Source organism: Myotis davidii, unplaced genomic scaffold (genome assembly GCF_000327345.1).
Source record: "Myotis davidii unplaced genomic scaffold, ASM32734v1 scaffold147, whole genome shotgun sequence".
In the NCBI taxonomy this organism is placed as follows: domain Eukaryota; kingdom Metazoa; phylum Chordata; class Mammalia; order Chiroptera; family Vespertilionidae; genus Myotis; species Myotis davidii.
In genome coordinates this window covers 5,533,397-5,544,165 of record NW_006383010.1, presented here as the reverse complement: position 1 = coordinate 5,544,165, position 10,769 = coordinate 5,533,397, and the positions used below count along the sequence as shown (strand labels likewise).

Sequence of the window (10,769 nt, the reverse complement as noted above, 5' to 3'; positions counted from 1 at the left end):
CGCTGAGCGGCAGAGCCCGGGAGGATCTTACCTCGCCCCGGGCTTCGTCCCCTCCCGCGGGGCGGCCGTGGCCGCCAGGCTTGGCGAGCTGAGCTGCAGTGAGAGTCCCTCCGAGCTCGAAAGCCTAGGGCTTCCTTCCAGCTCGGGAACCAGTCCGTTCAGCCTTCAGTCCTTTGCGGCGTTGCGTTTGGCAAAGGGGCCCACCATCTCCTCCCCCTCCGGCTCGCGTCCCCGGTACTGCATCCCGGATGCAGCCAAGTTGCAATCATTACAGCGATTGGACCCTCCAGGCCGACTCTTGGCAGCGACCCGAGAGAGCTGGGAGAGAGCCCGGGCAGGAAAGGTTTGCATCAGCGACTGGGCAGTACCTGGGGGCCTCGCATCCCCACTTGCTGCTGCCCCTGTCGTCCCCTGACCAGCACTGCAAGATGACTAGGAGGGTTTGGCTGCGGGGTTCACCCTTACTCGCAGAAAAAACCCTCAAAGCGCAGCCTGCGGCTGGTCTGATAATACTGGGGGGTCAGAGGCCACCCAGGAGACACACCAGATAGTGGCCTCCTTGGGGTTGCTGACGCTGTTTGGCAAAGCAATGAACAGTGGTGGCTTTGGAATTTCAGTTACAAAGGGTCGTTGTACTATCTTGCAAACTGTGGAATAATTGCCCAATTCTGCACTCAGCTTGTACAATAGTGGACCTCGCGTTTACATCTTCATAGTTTCTATATGAAAAATAAGTGTTTTTTTTCCCCTCTTTTTTCTTTAGGTAAAGTGTTATTTGCAAATTACTTTCAAGGGGGAAATTAAGCTCCTAAAATATAGAACTGATTTTTTTGGAATCAAAAGATCATGGTTTGAGATGTCCAGAGAAACTGGCCTGCTCCCACAGTTCTTTGATGAGTGCTTTTATGATTTTAAAATCTAAAATCACCTTGCAGGGCTGGTCATGGGACCACAGAGGGAACAGCACCCGAGTGGGGATGGGAAGCTCACAGCTGCTGATGCAAATCTTCCCAGCGCTGGCTCTCTCCCTCTCCGGCTCTGGCTACAGTCAGCCTGGAGGGCCCAATTGCTGTAATGAGTATAAGTTGGCAGCATCGGGATCCTGTACCGGGGACAAGGGCAGGAGGGGGGAGAGCTGATGGGCCCCTTTGTGAAATGCAAAGGCTGGGAAGGACAGAAGGCTGAATTTACTGTGGCCAGTGGTTTTGAATAAAAAAATAAAAAATTGTTAAAAGGCAAAAGAAAAGACATGTTCCATAGCAGTACAAATTGTGATAAAATCCATGAGACTTTTTGAGGTGCGTTCCTTTAAGCAAGGTGGTGGTCCTGGGCTGAGCAGGGGAGGCGCCTTACCCCTCTGGGTTCAGGAGACATGAGCCCATGGCTGGGCCACTTCCAGGGACTCCAACTGATCTAGAGCCCCGTTTATTTTTTTAAAAGATACCTATTATTAATTATGTCTTGCCCTCAAATCAGAATAACTGGGTTATAGGAATGTGTGTGTATATACTGAAGTCACTTAGTGAGAATTTGGCAGTTGTTTAACAATATTTATAAAGATGTCTGCCTTAGAACATAGTTTCTGCAGGAAATGTTGATTGAGTTGCAATTCTAGACTTCATCCTTTCCCCACCAAAAGTTCCCTTTTCTTTTCCCTCCTATGGACCCAATGTTCAGTCAAGAGTCAAGAAGCAAGTTAAGTAGTGATCTTTTTTATTAGCCAAAGATATAACGGGGTATCCACAGAGTTGGGCAAGAGTAGGTTTACAGTGGTTTGTATGGAAAAGACATACAAGTTATGATTATTACAATAGTTTTATTAACTCAAAAGAATGTCACAGTGCAACTTCTTTTGCCCACTCCTATATTTTAGTAGAAGTAGCCATCAGTTATAAAATGTTTATCAGCCTTTCCAAAACCTTGCATGTAAGTTAAGGATCCTCTGTACTATCTTCATGAACACCTCTAGGACTGCATGCTGTATCATATGTTTATTATGACACTAGAGGCCTGGTGCACAAAATTTGTGCACTGGAGGAAAGAGGGTGGTGATCCCTCAGCCCAGCCTGTGCCCTCTCACAGTCCAGGACCCCTAAGCCGGCAGTCGGACATCTTTCTCGCAGTCCGGGACCCCGCGCTCCTTACCACCAGCCTGCTCGGCTGTTGCTCCTTAGCACTGCCCTGGAGGCAGGAGAGGCTCCCACCCCTGCCACTGCGCTCACCAGCCGTGAGCCCAGCTTCTGGCTGAGCGGTGCTCCCCCTGTGGGAGCACACTCACCACCAGGGGACCAGCTCCTGCATTGAACGTCTGCCCCCTGGTGGTCAGTGCACATCACAGCGACCAGTCATTCCTCAGGTTGTTCTGCAAGTTGTTCCTCTGTTCAGTCAATTTGCATATTAGTCTTTTATTATATAGGATTTTATTATAGTGAAAGTGCCAGTGAAATAAAGATTTCTGCTCCCTAGCTTAGGTGGTGGGGGAATTCCCTCTTAAAGATTCTTCACTCATTCTATTTCATCAACTCAACACTTACTGGTTTGTCTACACCTTGTCTTTATACAGAAATCAGAAGAAATAAGGCCATTTCATTTCCCTTTAAATCTGTACTGTTCAAAATGGTGCTTACTAGTCACATGTGGCTATTTAAATTTAAATTAAATTAAAAATGTTTTTTATGCCAGTAGCCATATTTCAAGTGCTGAAGAACAACACATGGTGCATGACTGTTTTTTTGGACAGAACAAAATAGAACATATTATTGCAGACAATTCTTCGGATAGAACTGTTCTAAATAGAGGTGAAATTTTAATTGGGAGTTAAGATATAGTGCATAAAATAATTTGGGAAGTCTTAGTACACTACAGATCCAGCACATCATAGTTTTTAGTATAATGTAAGTAGGTTCTTTGGTGAATAGCCAAGTTTGATGCTTCTCTTGGCTTGTTATAAAGTCCAAAGAAGAAGTAGAAATCTCCTTGTCACTGGAAAGGAGGAGCCTAACAGTGTATTGAGAAAGAAATACTGATGTACATAGAAATGGCCTGTCAGCACACAGAATTTATGGCAGATTGTTTGGATTAAACCCAATAAATTTGCCCTCTTCTCTTATTTACAATAGATTTAAAATGTGTGTTCTTGGACAGTTTCTGCTGTCTTTTTTCTGCTAAGAATAGTTTGTTCGATAGCTTGAGAATTCATCCCATATTTTTTACATTTTCTGAAAAACTTATTCAAATAAGCTGGTGCTAAGACATTGGTGCTAAAGTATAATTTAAAATTCTGAAACGAATCCCCAAATTCAAAGTGACATTAGGAAGTGATTGTTTGGATTGGGTGAAAGAAATTTATAGTGCAATAAACTGGAAAGGAAGTTTTTTGAAGGAAATAATTATAGATTCACAAAAAGTTGCAAAAAAATATAGAGAGAGAAGTCCTGATTTTTTCTCCCACCCCCACTGCTCTAGTTGTCTCCCAATGGTAACATCTTGCATCACTACAGTACAATGTCAAAACCAGAAAATTGACACCTGTACAATCTTCAAAGCATAGTCAGATCTGACCAGTTTTGCATACACATTGTGTGTGCGCGCGCGCATATGTTTTTTTATGCAATCTTCTCATCTGTATAGTTTTTCTCCCACCACCACAATATGATGCAGCACTGTTCTGTCACTGCAAAGCACCCACAACTTAGCCCTTTACAGTCACATCCATCCTCCACCCAATACATCTAATTCCTGTCAATCACCTATCTGTTCCCATCTCTATAATTTCAAAAATGCTATATAAATGGATACATATATAGTATGTACCCTTTTAGCTTGGCTATTTTCCTCCACTCAGCATAATTCCCATGGAATGCATCCAAGTTTTTATGTATATTAATAGTTGTCCCTGTTTTGGATAAATATTCTATGGTGTGGATGTCCCACAGTTTATGCACCCACTGAAGGACATTTTGATTGTTTCCAGTTTGGGAATATTATGAATAAAGCTGCTATAAACATTCAAGTGCAGATTTTTGTGTGAACATAAGTTTTCATTTCTCTGGGATAAATGCCCAAGAATAGGATTGCTGGGTCATATGGTCCCAGCATGTTAGTTTTATAAGAAACTGCCAAACTATTTTCCAGAGTGGCTGAACCATTTTACACTTCCATCAGCAAAGTATGCGTGATGAGTGATGAGTTTTTAATCTAGTAAATAAACTTATGGTATAGCCTTTTACTACACACATTTCTTTTACTACCCACTATGCTACTGTAATTGCTTGTTTATTGAACCCCACCAGACAAAACTTCAAGCCATGGATCCTATTTTGTTCATCTTGATGTCTTTGGTGCCTAACATAGTACCTAATACATATTAGTCAATAAATATTTATTCAGTGAATGAACAAGTTAATGAACAGAAGAACAGCTGAGTCAGCTTGAAATCATATTGAAAATAAAATTGTCAATAAATTATAACTAAAATTGAATTGGATGTCATGGATTTTCCTCCAGTATATAATGACATTTTCAAATCAGGTATTGGCACTCTATAATGTGAGTCACTTGTGGGCAAATAAAAACTAATTGCTAAATTATGTCAGGTCAAGGTTATTCATTGTACTGCTTTGACAATAGCAAAAGATTGGAAATAATCTAAATGACCAATGATAAGAAACTACTTTAATAAAATATTTATACAATGAAATACCACTCGGTTATAAAAAATAATGAGAAAACTATGAAAAGAATGGACATGCTTCAAAAGATAGTAATAAAAGGTTACAGAAGACTATGTAGAGCAGTGATGGCAAATCTTTTGAGCTCGGTGTGTCAGCATTTTGAAAAACCCTAACTTAACTCTGGTGCCATGTCACATATAGAAATTATTTTTGGTATTTGCAGCCATAGTAAAACAAAGATTCATATTTTTGATATTTATTTTATATATTTAAATGCCATTTAACAAAGAAAAATCAACCAAAAAAATGAGTTCACGTGTCACTTCTGACACGCGTGTCATAGGTTCACCATCACTGATGTAGAGTATACCATTCTTTGTGGGAAAATAAAGGACACTAAAAAATAAAAGGTATATGTATAAAGATGTTAATTTTCCTTAATTCAATCAGTAAAGTACAGGGTGTGCCTGGACCATCTTATGCCACAAATTAAAGAAGTACTCAAAATTTATAGGGATGTGTCAAAAGAATACAGGATTCAGCTTAAAGGGACTCCTGGCCAAATTGGGAATAATTTAAGTATTATGAGTAATGATAGCAATAGATTATAACACAATGAATTAAAAAACCCATAAAGCCCAGCTAGAGTGACTCAGTGGTTAGCATTGACTCATGAATCAGGCGGTCAGGGCTCATGCCGGATTGTGGGGCTCGATCCCCAGTGCGGGCCATGCAGGAGGCAGCTGTTCAATGATTCTCTCCCTTCACGTAGATACAGCGGTTCTCAACCTGTGGGTCGCGACCCCTTTGGGGGGGCGAACGACCCTTTCACAGGGGTCGCCTAAGACCATCGGAAAACACATATATAATTACATATTGTTTTTGCGATTAATCACTATGCTTTAATTATGTTCCATTTGTAACAATGAAAATACATCCTGCATATCAGATATTTACATTACGATTCATAACAGTAGCAAAATTACAGTTATGAAGTAGCAACGAAAATAATTTTATGGTTGGGGGTCACCACAACATGAGGAACTGTATTAAAGGGTCGCGGCATTAGGAAGGTTGAGAACAACTGACTTAGAAGGAAGGACCCATGTGATGATCTGGGGCCCATCCAGATTATGCAGGATAGCCTCTGTCTCAGAATCCTTACTTTAGTCACATCTGTGAAATGTGTACTGCCAGGGGGAGTAAGGTTCTTGCATTTGGGAGGACCGGGACACCTCCATGGGCACCATTTTTCTCCCTACCACATTTACATGACACATAATACCATACACCAGCATTGTGCGTTTTGATGTAATGCACTGATGTAATTTCTGAAATAACTGTCCTTCACTATTCAAAAAGGTCAATGTTGTTGTTATTATTGTTTTAAAAAGGAAGAAAATTGGGGAGTTATTTCAGATTAAAGGAAGGAGACAATAGAAACATGACAACCAAATGCAATATATGCCCGGCTGGTGTGGTTCAGTGGTTGAGTGCTGACCTATGAACCAGGAGATCACTATTCCATTCCAAGTTAGGGCACATGCCTGGGTTGCGGGCTCGATCCCCAGTGTGGGGCATGCAGGAGGCAGCCAGTCAATGATTTTCTCTCATCATTGATGTTTCTATCTCTCTTTATCTCTCCCTTCCTCTCTGAAATCAATAAAGATATATTTAAAAAATAAAAAAATAAATGCAATATGTGATCCTTGAGTGGATCTTGAATAAAAAGAAAAAGCATAAAAAGTGTTATTAGGACAAGAGGAAAATTTCATTAACTGTATAATAATAGTATATCAAGTTTAAATTTTCTAAGTTATAAACATACTGTTTTTAGAAAATATGATAAAGTATTTAGAGGTAAAATATCATGATATCTGCAACTAACCTCAATTGCTTCAGAAAAAAAGATACAGAGAAAACAAATATGGCAAAATAGTAACAATTGGTGACTATATCACTTCTGTGAAATAAAATATAATGCAAGCCACATATGTAATTTTAAATATTGTATTATAGTAGCTACATTTTAAAAAGTAAAAATAATTAAATTAATTGTAATAATATTTTAACTCAGCATATTAAATTATTTTAAAATATAATCAAGGTAAAAATATTAAGTTATTTTACCTTTTTTTCCAAAATAAAGCCAAATGCATTCAACATTTATAGAATATGTAAATTTGTTCTAGTCACATTTCAATGCACAATATAATGTGCTTCTGGTGCTACTGAATTGGATAGCACACATCTAGATGAAGGGTATATGTGTGTTCATTGTCCTATACTTATAATTTTCTATAGGTTTGAAATGTTTTAAGATAAAAAGGGATCATGATATTGTATAGGCACGGACTACGTCTAGGAGGATACAGAAGGAAGTGTTAACACTGGTTATCTCTGGGAAGGAAAACTGAGGAATGTTTGGGGATAACAGAGGGATGGCAGTTTTCGCTGTAGCCTTTTATGGCTTTTGTACAATATTGTAACTAAACCTATTAAAACCTCCTCTAAATGTAATATCTATTTTATCTTTTTATTCAAGACTAGATACGCTATAGTGTATACAGATATTGAATTATAATGTTGTACACCTGAAACTTATGTAATGTTTAAATAAATGTTACCTCAGGGTTTTTTGTATCCTCCCCGCCCTCCCACCCCCAGGTTTTTGTTTTGTTTTATTTTAAACACAGAAACTCTGATGTTAAATTCTGGGGACGCTTAACTGAGAAGTAAGGGCTCCATCTACTGAACTCAATTTCCTAAAACTTCCTTGTGGGATAGAGGTTGTGTGTCTCATATAAAATATAATAAAGTTTAGACATTTCTCCCGATTTTACCATCTTTATTTGTTAGCACTAATAAGTCCTATTTGTCTTCCTGTTTCCATGCTATAAAATAGTTTTTTCCCAGAATCTCTGAGTTGCTGAAAACAGGAAACAATAGGCAAGCACAGGCTCACCTAACTTCTATGGTGATGGATGACAGCAATTTACAGTGGCGCCGGATGTTGTTCATTTGCAAGTTCATTACAAATTTATATCTGTTTTACTTAAGCCTCCTTGCATCTTGCAGGGCAGCAGGGTCTCTTGGGTTACATTTGACTGTAACGGTTGGCACTTTCAAAGCCGAGTTACATCCTATTGCCTTCTACTCGTATTTCAGGAGCGTTTCTGAATCCAGGGTGGGCTGTAAGATTTCTTGACTCATTTGGCAATTACATCATTTCCTGGCCGCGTCTGGTACAAAACGCGGAGAGGCGACGCAATGGCCCAGATAATAGCACTGTTTGGAAAACAGGAGGATAATGGAAACAGGGGGGTGGGAGGGGTTATTTGCATTCGGGTGCAGATGCCCTGGTTTTGCACCAGGCAGCACCCACAGGTCTCTTAGCTGACTCCCAAATACATACCGTATATAAAACCACGCGTCCGGAAGGCACGTGGCCCTTTATCACCCACATTTATAGAGCATAGAGCCTACGCAGTGTGCCAAGGATGTGTGCGGGACCGCACCCAGCTCTACAGCGTGCCAGGTTCTCCGCCGGCGGCTTTCGATCGTCAGATTTGGTAACTGCTTAGTGGGACTTCACTTCTGCTGCAGACAGACAGACAGACAGACAGACAGACAGAGGTTACATTTAGAAAGAGCAACAAGGTGATTAAGGAAACAAGGTTCTGAGCCTACTTTGACATTTGCGTAGGTGTAGATATTTACATGTTATGTAATTAGAAAGCAATTTCAGCACGTCTTTTCCAGCGTCGGAAGAGATTTGGATTTGGAGGGTCCGTTTTTTTAATGATTATTATTATTTAGGAGCCGCTGCGGCGCTCAGCTGAGGCGGAGAATAAACTGCAGTTCAGGAGCCTAAAACCCAGAACAGGACGGAAGTGGGGCGGAGCCTGAAGACTACAACCTTATTTTCTATTGGGCAGGTTTTGATGATAAAGCACCAAGTGTGATCTAGGAAGCAAGACTAGCAGGTTCCCTGGTGGTCTAGTGGTTAGGATTCGGCGCTCTCACCGCCGCGGCCCGGGTTCGATTCCCGGTCAGGGAAGACACGTTTTTATGACTGCTGCAATTTTTATTAATCACAAAAGTTCAATTAGTTTCTAAGTGTTATTTAACCTAAGGTTTAAAATACGTCACACCTATGCACAGGCACTATTTACATTAGAATAAATAACATAAAGATCTCTGATTCTATTCTGGAGTCCAGACTCTTGCCCAATGTATCATACTTCCTACTCCTTTCCCGGATTCTAAAGTACTCTGAATACATTTGTCCAAAAACATGCTAAACCACTTCTAAAACTGCATGTTCCAGCTTTTGAAGACAATCTGGATTAATTTTTAAAAGTTTTTGTTTAATCTTGAGCTATGTTTCACTAATAACAGGAGGAAAATTATTTTAGGAGGGATTATACCTATTTTGCATCATGGGCTGAGAAGAGGGGAGGAAAGGGGGCGGGGAATGGGAGATATCTGTAATACTATCAACAATAAAAATATATTAAAAAATAAAAAGCAAATCGGAACAGGATAATCCCATTTTATATGAAGTTTTAAAATGCTAAATTAAAAATATTGTTTCTGGATATGTACATAGATATTAAACTATAAATGAAAACAAGATAGTAGTTATTCCTGGTTAATGGAGAACATGGAGAAAGAATTTGCAAGAAGCATAAAGGTGTCTTTTAAAGTACCGGTAGTACTAATCTGGGTGGTGGATACACAGGTATTAATTCTCATTTGATTATTCATAATTTATATATAGGTTACACTATTTTCTCTACCAATTCATTATTTAATTAAAATAAAAACAAAAAGGAATGAATGATAAATGTTTAATAAACTATTTGGGATAATGGCATGCAAGCAATATTGAGCAAAATTCTACTCTTGTCTATTGAATAATTTGTAATGGTGCTTGTCAGGTTAGAAATAATGAATGTGAAAATAAACCACACGGTGGCAGCATAGCCTCACGTGTCCCATTCAAACGCATTTAATCCAAATCACCCATACTGACTTTGGAAATGTTGGGTAGAGTTAAAATCCAGTTTATTGTAGTCATAGGTAGCAGCAGTAGATTTTTTTTTCTCTAAGCCTCTTTCTTCTCACTTCATCAATTATGCTTGATTTGACTTGTGTATATACTGTGCTCTCAGATTAAATTTGGGGAAAGAAATTCAAATCAATTCAATGCATCTAGTACACAGGTCCAGCATATGACATTTATTCATTCATTCCTCATTCAGTCAGTCATGCATTCAGGTATTCATTCACTTAAGCAATATCCACTAAAATTAGTTGAGACAAAGGCAAAGAGGCCCTGGACATTAATGGTGAGCAAAGCCTAATCATTATCATTTGCTTCAGTGTGATGGTGGAGACTCAGATGGTAGTCATATAATAACACATTTAAGTTGCAATTGAAAAATTCTTCTGTGAAGGAGGTGTATGTGGTTCGGGTAATTCCACAATAAGATTTTGAACTAGTTGGTGTTGTCGGATCTGTAGAGATCTGAAAAATGAAGGCGAGTTACCTAGGTACAAAGGAGAGAAAAGAACATTCTAAGTAGAAGGAACATGTGCAATACTTTGTAGCAGGAAAGAGCAAGGAGAATACCAGGGACTGAAAGGAAGCCAGGATGGCTGGATCGGAAGTCAGAGATAGCAAAGAAAGGTGAAGAGGAGCCTAAGAAGTGGTCCAGGGACTGATCTTATATGGCCTTGTAGCTTGAGGTGAAGGATTTGTCTCCATATGAAGAGCATCAGGGAGCCACTGAAAGGAGGGTGGGTACAGCAGCATCTCAAAGCCCATGTCGGGTCTCTGATGGGTCAATAGCTTCATTGGTATATATGAAAGATTCTGCCCTAAGTGCTTGGCAGTGGCACAACTCTGCTCACCTATGTGTGATTAGTTTTTTTTTTTTTAAATGATGAAGGACTTTATTTATTTATTTATTTATTTACTTTTGGTACAGCAAAGGTCAAAATTTATTGAAGAACAACTATGGATTCCCATGTGGTGAGGGGAAAGAATCTCACAGCCCAGACTCCCACGTGGGGGGGGGAAGAGTCTCA

General features: G+C 39.6%; 1 protein-coding gene and 1 non-coding gene across 3 annotated transcripts in view; one reads left to right on the top strand and one right to left on the bottom strand.

Annotated features, from left to right (window-relative positions):
• NCOA7 (nuclear receptor coactivator 7) overlaps nt 1-6,197 on the bottom strand; it is a 119,947-nt gene extending 113,750 nt beyond the window's left edge. The window contains exon 1 of one of the 2 annotated variants that reach the window (XM_015557821.1): nt 6,175-6,197. The gene's annotated coding sequence lies outside the window, so the exon portion shown is untranslated. Of the gene's footprint in view, nt 1-31; nt 441-6,174 lie in introns of those variants that run through there. The other variant, XM_006778449.2, reaches the window with a different exon arrangement.
• A 2,464-nt stretch (nt 6,198-8,661) lies between these two features.
• Nucleotides 8,662-8,733, top strand: TRNAE-CUC. Its single transcript has one exon. It is a non-coding gene; the product is annotated as a tRNA-Glu (tRNA).
• The last annotated feature ends 2,036 nt before the right edge of the window (nt 8,734-10,769 follow it).